The sequence below is a fragment of the Canis lupus genome, chromosome 24 (assembly GCF_011100685.1).
Source record: "Canis lupus familiaris isolate Mischka breed German Shepherd chromosome 24, alternate assembly UU_Cfam_GSD_1.0, whole genome shotgun sequence".
Lineage (NCBI taxonomy): Eukaryota > Metazoa > Chordata > Mammalia > Carnivora > Canidae > Canis > Canis lupus.
Window position 1 is genome coordinate 42,842,825 of NC_049245.1, and position 13,922 is coordinate 42,856,746.

The window sequence follows — 13,922 nt, forward strand, 5'->3', positions numbered from 1 at the left end:
GGAGTTCTTAATTATGGAAATATTTTTTTAAAGATTTTACTTATTTATTCATAGAGACACAGCTAGAGAGAGAGAGGCAGAGACACAGGCAGAGGGAGAAGCAGGCTCCATGCAGGGAGCCCGATGTGGGACTCGATCCCGGGTCTCCAGGATCACTCCCTGGGCTAAAGGCGGCGCTAAACCACTGCGCCACTGGGGCTGCCCCTGGAAATATTTTTCAATACAGCTTTCAAGAAGCAGAATAGAAGGCTGTTCAAAGCTGGGTTTGCCTCGTGCGACCACATGGTGAGGCTGGAAGGGAGATCAGAGAGGCTCTTGCCCATGTGCAGAAAGGTCTCTTGGGAAGAAGCTTTAGCACAGGTGTGGGTGGGATGGGCTGGCTCCCTTCATGGTCCTAGATGGCTACACACCTCCTGGGCATGTCTTCCCAACACCACAACCTCCAGAGGCCGAGTGAGACCAGTACTTCTGACACGTCTGTTTTCAAAGCAACAGAATGTTTCCCAGGAACCCTTGGGCAGCCTCCGATCATGCCTCACTGGCCAGAACTGCATCAAATGCCTGCACCTGAAGCTATCACTGCTAAGTGGAATAAGGTTGCCATCACTAGCTTAGACTGATCAAATTCACTCCTGACCTGGCGTAGGGTTGTTTCTCCTGAGGGGTAGATGAGACAGGGGAGCATGAATGGTCACTGAATGACCAATAGTGTCTGCTACTGATTGCAAGTAACAGAAAACTTGCAGAAGCTCAGTTTTGGACTCAAATAATGGCTGGTGCTTCCTGTGTGTCTGTTATTGAAGATCGAAACAGTCTTGGAATCAGTTTACAAAATGGCTGCAGAAGCTCTGGGTGTCACATCCTCACCACCATCTGGGGGAAGGGAGAGATGGTAGCTTCAGCAAATGTCTTGCATGTATTACTGACTCTAATTTGACTCACTGAGTGCTTGCATGACTCTGGATCAATCACAGACGTCTCAAGTTACCCTCAAAATAATGAGCTTAGGATGGGGAAGGGACATCCCTAAGGCAGTTGGTGTACTCTTTATTAGAAGCTGAGAGGAACAGATGAGGGGCAACTAGTGATAGAGTTCCACTGCCAGCTGGCGACCCAATAGCACAATCAGGCAAGGCAAGGCCTTGGAGGCCACCTTGTTCCGTTTTCTGAGAGTGGGGTCCTCCCTGGATGTGGACAGACCTGGCCAGTGACAGGGGCCTGTGATAGTGAAGAAAGCGAATAAAGGAAGGGTTGAACTTTGTTTTTAAATTTTGACAAGGTTGACTCCTTTTAGAAGTTGCCTGAGCAAGGAAAGAAGAAAAGAATGTCTTTCAGAGTTGCCTCTCAGTGAAAGGACCCATTTCTCCGAGTGTTTGTCTAACCTTTTCTTTAACCAGGAAATTACAATGGGATTACCAGTTTTCTGCAAAGAAACTCTTCAGGTGACCTTCTCTGGGGACAAATTTGAGTGGCACCATATACAAGCTGCATTATTTTTGCCTTAATGGATTATCCATGCAGAAAGAGATCTCTCCATGTTCTTCTATATCCTGCTGTCCCTCTATATCCTGCTATGTCTATCTCACTGCTCAGTCTCTGTGTTTGTCAGTTTACCCACATTTTATACGTCCTTCTAAGCATTCACCTGTCCATCAGTCTGTCCATCCATCCATCCATCTGACCATCCATGCATGTATCCATCCATTCATCATCCATCCATCCATCCATCCATCCATCCATCCATCCATCTAAATGTTCTGTTTGTTTATGACACCTTTATGGATTTTCATCTAATTGGAGGTCTTTGGGGATGGTTGACTTGCTCCCCACTCTGCATTGTCCCCGAGCAGACACTGATTCTTCACAGTGAGAGCTGGATCAAACTATGAGTCATTTATTGATTTCTTCAACCACTATCTATTGAGCACATACTGGTGGTTGCCAATCCAACCCAATTCCCCCCTTTTCGTTTCAGTATCCCTTAGCTTGTCCAGGAACCACCCTTTGGGAAGGTGATCACATTCCCAACTCAGGAGTCAATCCTAATTGTTCTTAAGCCAGCCATGGCCCCATTCTCTTTGCCAGCCGTTACTTTAGCCATGGGTGCTCACTGGTTCTGGCCAACGAACTGCTTGGAGCTGATTCTAAATGTGAGTGTTTTGTGGTGGAGAGAGATGTAGGTGGTGGAAACAGAAGCTCTGGCTCGGCGGGTCTCTCTAAGGAAGGATGCACAACTCTTCATATCAAAAAAGAGTCAGAAGGAGGGCTTGGCTGAGACAGGACAGGCCATGCTTCTAACACATGCTCCCTCTACCCACGCTTTGGTGGACAGAGTAAGTCTCAGGGAATCACAGGGTCCAGGAGCAGGAAGGGGGTACCACAGAGGAGGAAACGGGGACATTTGTCAAACACTCTGTCACAGAGAGTCTGGGACTGGGACGAGGGAAGAGAGAGGGATGGAAAGCCTTAGAAAGTCGGACTGCTTGACAGGCTGAACAACCCCCTCTGAATCCTTAAGAAGGTTCTAGTAAGGATAAACATGGTTTCTCAAGGCTTTGGGGATTCAGTGTGTATTTCCACTGAATGCCGCTCCATGTGGACACCAGCTCAAAGGGGAAGTCGGAATGCCCCGCTGCATTTGGGGTGGAAATAAGGCACATCTTGCCATCGACATGTACAGTTAATATGGGATGTCCCTCCACTCCACCTGCAAAAGCTCTTGTTAAATCGAGTTCTGTGTCACAATTTTTTTTTTTTTTTTTTTTTTTTGAGTTCTGTGTCACAATTGACAGCATCTTAGAAGCAAGGAAATACAGCAATCAGGGCTCTGAATAAAAAACAGCCTCCCTGCAGAGAAGGGAGCAGGGGAAAGAGGGGGTGTCCGTTGAGGTCCCATGCCCTGCCAGGCTCAGGACCAGGGCCCCAGGGCATGGGTCTCCCTGGGGTGTCACAGAGTCCTCAGGTGACTCATGAGTGACCTGACCTACAAGTAAGGGGTCTGGGGGTCAGTGAGGGGTAAGGCCTGGCCAAGGCCCTGTGGTCAGGACAGGAGCACAGCAGGGTCCTCACCCCGGTGTGTCTGCAGCAGGGTTTCTCAACCGGGCCACATTGTTGACACAGGGACCGGGGAGTCCTCTGTGGTGGGGGCTGTCCAGTGCGCTGCAAGATGTTCAAAAGCGCCCCTGGCTTCTACCCATTACCTGCAGGGAGCACCCTGGCTCCAGTTGTAACAATCCAAATGGCTCCAAGTATATCAATAAATGTCTTCTGGGGAAGAGGAGGAGCAAAATCTCCCTGGCTGAGAACCACTGGTCTACACAAAGCACCAAAGACAACGAGAGAGGGCACTCTGGGGTTCTGAGCCCCTCACCCCAAAATACTCCCCCCTGACCCGTTCTGGGTGCCACTGATGCAAACTTGTTGAATGTGGGAGGTGCCCCCCTGCCAGCCAGCTCAGTGACATGCCTTTGTCCCACCCCAGCATCCGTCACTGTGCTTTAGAGAGCAGAGTACCCTAATAAAGTCAAAAAAATTGAATAGAGTGGCGCCTGGGTGATTCAGTGGTTGAGCGTTTGCCTTTGGCTCAGGTCATGATCCCAGGGTCCTGGGATCAAGTCCCACATTGGGCTCCCCTCGGGGAGCCTGCTTCTCCCTCTGCCTGGGTCTCTGCCTCTCTCTGTGTGTCTCTCATGAATAAATAAATAAAATCTTAAAAAAAAAAATCACTACTGCCTTCCCAGGGTGTCCTCCCTCTTTTCATAAGGACCCCGGTCATATTGGATGAGGCTCCCACCCACGTGACCTCAGCTTCATGTAACGCATTACCTGCAACAACCCTGTTTCCGAATAAGGTCACATTTAGGGATTAGGAATTAAACAGGTGAATCTGGGGAGGGACCTCAGTTTCTCAGTCTGTAAAAGGGAGATGACAATAGTACCTACTCCACTTGCAGGGCTGTTTATAGGATTGAAGTGAGACTCACCACGCCCTTAGGTCTATATCTGGTCCACAGTAATCACTCATCACACAACAAATACATGGATGTCCCCGAACAAGGGGTGGATTTGGGAAGGTCACAGCAATGCTAATGGCCGGGCTGCACCCTGGCAGCTCCCAGACCCGATGGCATTAGCCATTGCATTTGGTTTGGCCCCCAGTGGCGCCCTGACATTTAAAAATTGGAAGGCTTCACACAAGAATGTAAATTCCTGGTTTTGTTTGAAAAATCGGGAGATCTGGCCTGTTCCCGGCCCCCACCCGTCCGCGGGCTGCCTCTGAGCGCCTGGGCCCCTCTGGGTGCTAACCGGTCAGGGAGGTCGTGCAGCTCCTTCTCGTCTCTTAGCAAATATTCATGGCCTCTGGATCTCCAGTTCCTCTGGGGTCTCCGGACTGGGAAATAGTCTCAAGGTTCAGATAGGGTCAGAAAGGCCACCCCTTCCCAGGCGGTCACGGGGGAGCCCGGCTCAGCCCCACCTCAACGCTGGGCCCACCCATCGGCCCCAGGTAAACCCCACTCCCTGGGGGACCCAGGGGGCACTTCCAGCAAGCCCGCTTTCTCCTTTTGAGTTTTCCCAGGCTCTCTCAGTTCTCAGTTTACATTTGCTTGATTTTATCTCATCACGACAGCGAAATGCGCAAAAGCATTTGGAGAATTGAAACCAAATGTGCAGGGTGAGCAGTCGGCAGTAGGAGACCTGCTTCCCCCAAAGACACGGGGGGTCTAGGGGTTGCCGCCAGCGGCCGCCCAGGTGGGTGGGTGGGTGGGTGCTGGCCATGTGGGGCGTGGCCCTGGGTACCCCTGGTGGAGGGGGGACCCGGGACCCGGGCATTTTCCGGCTCCAGGGATGTGTACAGATAACACCACAGTCTCAGCATGTTTGAAAGGGCAAAACTGAGACTCAGAGAGATGAGACTTGTCACATGTCCCTCAAAGCAGCAGAGGAAAAATCTGATGTGGTTTGGTCCATTCCCTATAGACTCCTTCCTGGTTTACGTGGGACTGGGATTTCTTTCAGGTAAACTTATTTTAATCCATGTTTGCTTTGGGCGCAGACACATCCATGTTAAAGCTCCAGCTCTGCTGCCAAAGATACTGAAAAGATTCTCTTTGCCGTCCCAAGCACTGGTTTCTCTGGCAGTACGATGGGAGGAATAAACACCCCCCTACGAAGGTCTTCATGCTTTCAGGATGGATGAATTTGGCTGCAAGCAACAGAGCTGAGTCCTGGCTGCAGAGCAGAAAGCTGCCCACAGGAGCTTCTGGCACCATCCAGCAATTATTTATTGAGCATCTACCACATTGTCTCAGACCCTTGGCAACCGGGCTGTGGTGCAATCAAGGAACATTCGTGGCAGAGTGCTGGGTGACCATGGTGGAAGCCAGGAGGCCAGATGGGATGGGGGAAACAGGGCAGAGCAGGGGAGCTCTTGCCCTAAGCTAACATTTCTCCACCAGGGGTGACTTTGCTCTCCACCTCCCCCCAGGGAGCATTTGGCAATATCCAGGGACATTTTTGGTTGGCAAATTGTGGGGGTGAGGAGCATTGTAGCCGGCATCTAGAAGCCAGGGAAGTGCTAAATAGCTTACACTGTCCAGGACAGCCCCCACCACAGAGAATTATCCTGCCCAAATGTCCCTGGTGCTGAGGCGAGAGGTCTGGCCTGAGGGGATGGCCCTGGAGACGTGGACAGGCTTGAGAGGTAGCTGCTAGTTGAAGCGAATGGGACGTTGGGCTGTGGGGGGCTCTCTGTGTTGGACTTGCGCTGTGTTATATTCACGTGGCTGGCTGGCTTCTTCTCTGTCCCCAGGTTCCTTTCTTGCAGGAGAAAGCCAGCTGTAGGAGCACCGGGAGCAAAGCCCCAGGACCCTCTTGCTGCAATGAGCCACCCAGCTCCCTCAGGGTAGGAGGGGAACAGACAGCAGCAAATGCTTTCAAGAGTCAAACTCAAGTCCTGTTTTTCAGGTTAAAAAAAGCGGGGGGAGGGGTGGGGAGGCGGGCAGTTGAGAGTTTATTGAATAACCTCCTGATCTTTCCGTTTCCATGAAAGGGAGCTTGTGTCTCTCTGGAGATGAATGTGTGTGCCTTTGCTAAGGGAAAGGCGAAAAAATGTCCTGAAACTATATTCCTGGAAACTTTCTCCTTAATTCCCCCAAAGATGTGAACCCAAGCAACCACGAAATACCCAACTTGGCACTAAGAAAACTCAGTAAGTGGCTTTTAGGGAAATAAAAATAAATGGGAAAAACCCCAAACAGGAAATATACCCATTGGGTAGAGCAATTTGGTAGATGGGATCTTGGTCTGGAACCAGAAAGCAAGACTCGGCCCCTGCCTTGCGGTCACCCATGGTACCCCCACCCGGACACATAGCGGCATTCATCACTCCACATTTACTTGGTGCCACAGAGTCCCGAGCCCCAGGCAGAAAATCTGTGGTACTGGGAAGAAGTGACCAGTCCCTCTCCTCATGAAGCATTTATTCATCTGTCATTTAACAGACATCGCACTCTTGTTCCCTCACTTACAACTTCCTGGGATTCTCTTGCTCACTCATCTGCTTGTTTCTGTTTCCCTCCATGTGGAAGGCGGATTCCAAGGTGGCCCCCAACAGTCCCCATGTCCTCCCTGTGAGTGTGGGCTGGCCTGGGACACACTTGCAGCCAAAGGAGATGGGATGCCACCTCCATGATTAGGTTACAAAAACCATGACTTCCATCTCCCTCTTGAACTCTCTCTATGGCCATCTCACCTTTGAGGTAAGCAGCCACCATGATGGTGAGGACAAGAGGGCAAGGAACTGAGAGCAGTGTCCAGCCAACACCCGGAAAGAATCTGATGAGCTCAGCCCAACAACCCACGAGGAGCTGGACCCTGCCAACACCGCTGAGTCAGCTTGGAAGTGGATCCTTCCCCAGAAGAGGGTGCAGATGAGATTTTGTCCCTGGCTGACACCTTGATTTAAGCCTTCTAAGATAACTGTTCCTTTCTGTGTCCCCTCTGCCTGGAAGGTATCCACCACCTGACTTAACCTTCACTTCCTTAGTGGAGCCTTCCCCCAAGTCCCCCGCCTGGGTCAAATGCCGTAACTCTTAGAGGACTGCACACACCTCTCACCTATTGCACATCATCAACGCATTTAATTTTGTTGCACACATGGTACCCGGATTTACTCCCCACCATGTGGTACCTACCATGAGGAATGAAATGTATCCCCAACAATTAGCACAGAGTCAAATACATGATCGAGAACTCAATATATTTTTTGCTGGAAGCACTAATGAATCAAACAATATGCAAGAAATAAAAATTATAATAAAACATAAAAAAATCTGGGTGTCAGGAGAGCTGACCTGGTGTGGGATGGTGCTTAAGTGGGAGCTAGGGCAGAAACACTTGCTATATCCTTGAGTAAGCCTCAGGGACATGGAAGTATTAGCTGCAGCTCTAGACAGAAGCCAGGTGAGTGCTCTCCGCATGCTCACTGCACCCACAGTCACGGAGGATTACCACTTTGGCACCCGCTCAAAGCTCCCTGCAAGTCAGGACTCTAACCCCCTGAGAGCCTGGAAACAACACCCAGCTTTAGCCTTGGAAAAAGATAGATCTGCCTATTAAGTGGCAGTGGGGCAAAGTGGGGCAAAGTGGAAGCGGGATCAGAAGGTCCAGAAACCAGGCTTTGGAGCTGTGTTCTCAGTACTGACACTCTTGATGTCAGAGTCTGGGTCCTTCTCTGCTGCGGGGGGTGTCCAGTGCATTACGGGGTGCTCAGCAGCATCCCTGGTCTCTATCCACTGGATGACAGTAGCATCTGCTAAGCCATGAGTTAAAAATGCCTCCAGACTTTTCCAAATGTCCAATTTTTTTTCTGGGAGACAAATTATTTCTGATTGAGAACCAGTGCTCTGGTGGACCATTCATTCATTCATTCATTCATTCCTGAGCTCCCACTGTGTGCCAAGCTCTGAGGATGCCTCAGGGACAAGACAGAGGTGATCCTTCTCCTCCCGGGGCTTGCAGTGGAGTAGAGGAGACATGAGGAGAACTGAGAGGCCCGGATGAATCCAGGGGTAGGTGGTGCTAGGACATGGGATGGCATGTGCCAGCTCCAGAGAAGGGGATCGGTGCTCTCCTGAGTGCTGGGCACAGAGTAGGTGCCCAATAAACACACATTGCATTAATGACCACCTAAAATAACTAATTATTAGCTGCCGAGGGTGGGGACTTTGGATAGAATGGTGGGAGGTGTGCCCGCGGGGAGGTGGCATCGTGGCTGGTGACTAAACAGCTAGAAGGAGCACTGTGGGAAGATGGCCGGGGCCTGGGGTAGAGGTCCAGGCTGAAGAAGCAGCAAGTGTTTTGTTCCCCGGCTGGAAGGGGCTTGCTTTGTTCAAGGAGCTTACTTGGAATGTTCCTGATCCTCATCCACTTGGTTCATTGCGACCTGCATTTGGAGTTCAGCTCATATCTTGCTTCTTCCGAGCCTGCCAGCCTGGAGGAGCCTCGGGCATACCCCTCACCGTGCTCTGTCCTTCTCGATGGCTCTGAGCACAGTCCAAGCCATTGCTTCTGTCTCAGTGGATAGTGAGGGGCCTGGGGCCAGAGGACCAGAGGCCGGCCACATCTGTTTCTGTTCACCACTAGCCCAGCTTCAAAACTGTGCCTGTCATGCTCACTGATGCATGGTGAATGAATGAATGAATGAATGAATGAACTGACTGGAAAGCACACAGGTAAAACCAGAGCTTCTGAGAACCAGGAAAGCCCACAGAAGATGAGTGTGGGCGCAGACTAAGCCTCTTGGCCTTCCTAACTCCACAAACTGCACCCCGTTCACCCACTTGCCCCCAGGTCCTGGTCCCACTTCACTGGTGGGTTCCAAGAACCAAAATTATTTTCTAAAAGGTAGGAAGTCGATGTTATCTTACCAATAGGAAAGGATTCAGAGAATAAGCTTTCAGTTGCCATGGCAACATTAAGTACCAGAGCTCTGTCTGTAGACTTAGGAGCTTGTGTGTGTCTGTGTGTGTGAGCATCTGTGTGTGCGTGTGCATGAGTTTGAGCGGGGAGGAATAGCACTGGAGTTCAGACAAACTTTGAGACATTGACAGGGGATGTGAGCTAAGTCTCCTGGATCTTGAAGGCTGTCAGAGGGTGCACTTGAACCCTTTCCCAAATCCCAGAGTACTAAATCTCAGGGGACCAGTTTGAGGACAAGTGTGTGGCTTTCAAACAACAATCTTACAAAAAACAACCCGGAAGAAAGGCTCGAAATAGAAGTCAATACTTCCAGCCTGGAGAGGCCGCAGTAGGGCAGAAAAGAAACATGCAGAGGAGATTTTAAGTCCTTGGTTTTACCTCTTACTATCAGGTAGGCTTTCAGCAGGTGACTCGGGCCCTCCAAACCTTTGTTTCTACATCTATAAAATGGGCGTAGTTATGATATCTCCTCTTCTAGAATAAAAAAGGATTGGGAAAAAAAAAAAAGGATTGGGGTGGGGCAAAGTACAGGGCAGGGAACAGCACGCGCAAAGGACGCGCAAAGGCCCTGTGGGAGCTAGAGAAGTTTCCTCGGGAGGAACTGCAGGGAGACCAGGGAGCCAGGTGAGCGAGGAAGAGCAGTGTGACACTCGCTGGTGGGACTGGCAGGAGCCGGACTGTGAGGGGCATGTGGGGCATGACGGTGGAGGATGGTGGAGGCAGCCTGCAACCTGAGGACACAGGTTGCAAAGTAAGGACCCAGGACCAGCATCTTGGGACTTGTTAAAAATGCAAATTATCGGGCCCCACCCCAGGCCTCCTGAACTGGCAACTGGCATCGGGACCCGCTGCCAATGTTTCCATAAATCCCTCCAGGGCATCTGTTTGATGCACACTCAGAGTTTGCAAACTATTGCTAAGAGCCATAGGAAATGGTTAGCAGTTGAAGCCAGGCCTTGAGAGGGTCAAGACTCCATCCTGGAAGTCTCTTTTCTAGAGAGGTGGGGCTTGCTAGATGAGTGTTACTTTTGCTCAAAAAACAAAAATGGTACATAGGCAGGGTTGTAGACAGAACACAGGACGGGATGCCAGTTAAATCTGAATTTCAGATAACACAACAAATACTTTATTCGTATAAGTATGTACTGTGCTCTATGTGGCAATGCTACCACAAGCACCGAATTCGGACCCCCTGGAGCCCAGCCCGGCTGGTTGGGTAAATGAGTAGTTTCCTTGCAATCTTCTGGAAGCGGGGAGTCATCTCTGAGATGGTGCCCATTGATACGATTACTCAGCACACCATCACTTCCAGGGGAATGGTCTCAGCTTCTACAAAGTGACTCATACTGAACTGATTAGTTTCAGAAAAAAAGAAAAAAAAATCTCTGACTGGTTGTTTATTACTGGGCTGCATTTCAGACAGCTCCTGTGTTGCAATACTGGACTGATAGCTTTTTTGCTCGGCCAACCCCAAGCCAGGAGAGGAGCTGTGTTCCCATCCCCTTTGCCTGTCGAGCCCTCCTCATCTGCCAGGGGCACCTGTGAGGCTGTGGACACAGCCTTGTTTAAGAGAGGCAGGGGGGACATCGTGGCAGACACACCCAACCAGGGCAGTGGGCATGTGCACTCCTGCTTTGTGATCTTTCCTCTTTTCCTTTTTGTTTTTTTTTTTTTTAAGATGTTATTTATTTATGCAGGAGAGACACACAGAGAGAGGCAGAGACAGAGGCAGAGGAAGAAGCAGGCTTCATGTAGGGAGCCCGATGGAGGACTCGATCCCAGGACCCCGGGGTCACAAACTGAGCCAAAGGCAGACGCTCAATCACTGAGCCACCCAGGTGTGTCTCTTTCCTCTTTTTTTAAAAACTATTTTTTTTTTAATTTATCTGAGAGAGAGAGAGAGAGAGTGAGAGCACAGAGGGAGAGGGAGAAGCAGACTCCCGCTGAGCAGGGACCCCACTGTGGACTCGATCTGGACCCCAAGATCATGACCTGAGCCGAAGACAAACGCTTAACCCACTGAGCCACCCAGGTGCCCGTCTGTGGATCTTTCCTTTCTACTCATTGGCCAAGCTAAATATACCGTGAACCCCTTGCCTCTTAACATCAGCGTTTTTACCTGATTTCCAGGTCAAGGTCTCCTGGGGGCTCCTGCCCAACCCCGTGCTCCCCTCTGACTTACCAGATTCCATAAAGGTTTGGAAGAATGTAGACTGATGTCTGAATATTGACTCCCCTGCTTCCTGGCTGGAGGAGCTTACACGGGTTCCTTTATTCCTCTGAGCCTCAGTCTCCTATTCTCTAAAAAGGGGATGAGAAGAATAGCCCTCCATCGGAATTTTGTCGTGACTAAGGAAACGCCGCCGGCCCCATGCATCTTTGGCACCGGAGCGCATCAGGGGCCTTCTAGAGGGGCAGGTCACAGTCAAGCACCCAGATGAAGACAAATTAGGAAAATGGGCTTTGGGGAAATGTTACTAGAATACTCGGACACCTTGAAAATTGTTGCAGCTCATTCTGGTTTCACAGTATAGGAGCAGGAGGGGGAAAAGGGAAATCTCTAGCAAGAAACAAAGTCTTGTTTCTGTGCTTTTGAAGACCTGAGAAGGTTAATGTTTTCGTCTAGTTGGCATTTCGTTGTATGTGCTTTGTGTTTTAATGTCTTTCAGGAGCCTGGGGTTACGAACATGGCCATGGCTCCAAAGTCCATCTACTGGTGACCACTGTCTTCCCCCACTAATTTCTTCCCTCTCTGAAGTTGTGTTGCTTTCATGTTATCTCATTTCACATAAATTCTCTTCTTTCTCCAGAAAATAAAATGAATCATACATCTACCCTTTACGAGAAAAGTGGGTTCATGTTGGAAACTAAGGGCAATAAAACGAGAAAGGAAAAAACAGGTCCCGAGCACTCAGAGAGATACTCCCTCTTTTAAAATAACATTTTTGTTCCTGATTGTTATCTGAAGCAAATGGTATTAAAGGAGAAAATTTGGAAAATAAAGATATAAAAAAGAAAATTAAAAATTGCACTACCCAGAGATATCTCACTACCCAGAAATATCTCATTTCAGGATATTTCCTTACATTCTCTAACACGCACATGTCTACACATCTGAGATGTAATCATATGAACTCCTTCCACTATTTGCAGTTTAGGACACAGTTTCTAACCGTTTCATTTCAAGCCATGAGCATGTTCCCACGTCAGTTTGTTCTCCTGGAAAACAATTACTTCGGTGGTTGCACAATGGCCCATTCCTCCCTGTGGTTTTGCTGCGATTTAACCATCCCCCATTGTTGGGCATGTAGGTTGTTTCTGGCTTTTCCCCGTTGCACACTCAGTGTATTCGCCCGCTAATCTGTGCCCTCATTCTGACTGTGGCCTAAGGACAGATTTTTCAGATGTCTGAGTCTTCAGAGAGTGCAACTGTCTTAAACTTAAAATTAATTATGAATTTCCTTCTAATTCTATGTCGATGCAAGTCGAGCTATTTGGAATTCCCAGGGTGGAGGGGGGTAGGGGATAAAGCAGAAGAGGTTCGGAATCCCTCTCTTAAATTCAATAATTCATGGTAGTATAGGCATGGCCGGAAACCCTACAGCTCTATCTGAAACATCTGTGCGTGTTTCACAGCAGCCAACACAAACAATGGTGCGATGAGAGCACAATGCTCCCTGTCAATGCCTAACACGAAAACAAGACAGCGCCAGCTTGCCAGGAGATTTTCTGGGGACACTGGACTCTGTTCTCAGAAAGACACAATTCGCTCACCATCGCAAAACGTCCTCCTGGACTGTCCCCACGACGCTCCATCTACCCTGGTCTCTACCCCTTCGGATAGGATCCACAACCTCAGCCCCAGCCCAGTGGCAGCAGTCCTGGGATTTCACCCAGTTGCAACTTGGAATGGGTTGAGTGGCTGATTTTTATCTCGCATGAATAATGCCAGGTTCCCTGGGATGAAAGGGAATTGCACGGACGAGACTACAGACTGGGAGGGTGGTGCGCTCATGCCCCGGCATGCGGCACCCTGCCCTCCCTGCTGGAGACCCCTAGCTCAGAGCACCTGCGCCTTTCCAAAGCTCCTTACTCACCAGACACTGTTCCCAAGCCGGACACCACCTTCATTCCCGTCCCGGAGAAAACCCCAGGTCCTACTGTGTCACCCTGGGTGAGTCACCTAACCTCTGATAATTAACGCTACCTACCTTTGAGGGTTAATGTGAGGATTAAGTGGGCTAATGTGTATAAACATGTGTAACAGGCCTGCCACGGAGTCATGAGTTCTGTGATGACAGTGTGAGCTCCATGCAATGTGAGACACTTGGTGGCGTTTGCTCCAGCATCCTCCGCACCTCCATGAGTGGGTGCTGACCGTGTGCACCCGGAGCCGGGACTCGCACTCCGAGCAGAGTGCCCGGCACACCCTGAGCGTTCCACTCATCTGTTTTGAACCCAGGACCACATGCTGCTTCAACCCGGGTAGAAGTACCCGGGTATCTGTTACAGAGCACAACGGGCTGCTGATTGTGATTCGCCGAAAGAAAGCCTGAGCGTATTCGTTTGAACCACCTTGGCAAAGACCCTTGCTTCCATCATCTTTTGAGCACTTACCACGTGGTGCTAGGACATCAAGAACCCAACCTCTAAAAAAAGACAAAACCAAAAGCAAGCAAACAAAAAGAACCCAACCTCTGGTGTCTAGAGCAGCTCTTTCCCTTGTTGGCAACAAGCACCTACGGAAGATGATAATACGTAGATGGCTCACTGGGATCCACCAGACGGGTTTGAGGGCATCCGCACTGAGCCCGGGGGAAAAATGTGTTACATTTAAGCACTCTATAATTATGATGAGGAGGATAAAGTACCAAGGATTATGGGGTATATTACTGACTTTTGTTTAGAATTTCCAAATGAAACTTTGTCACCAGGGCTCCTGG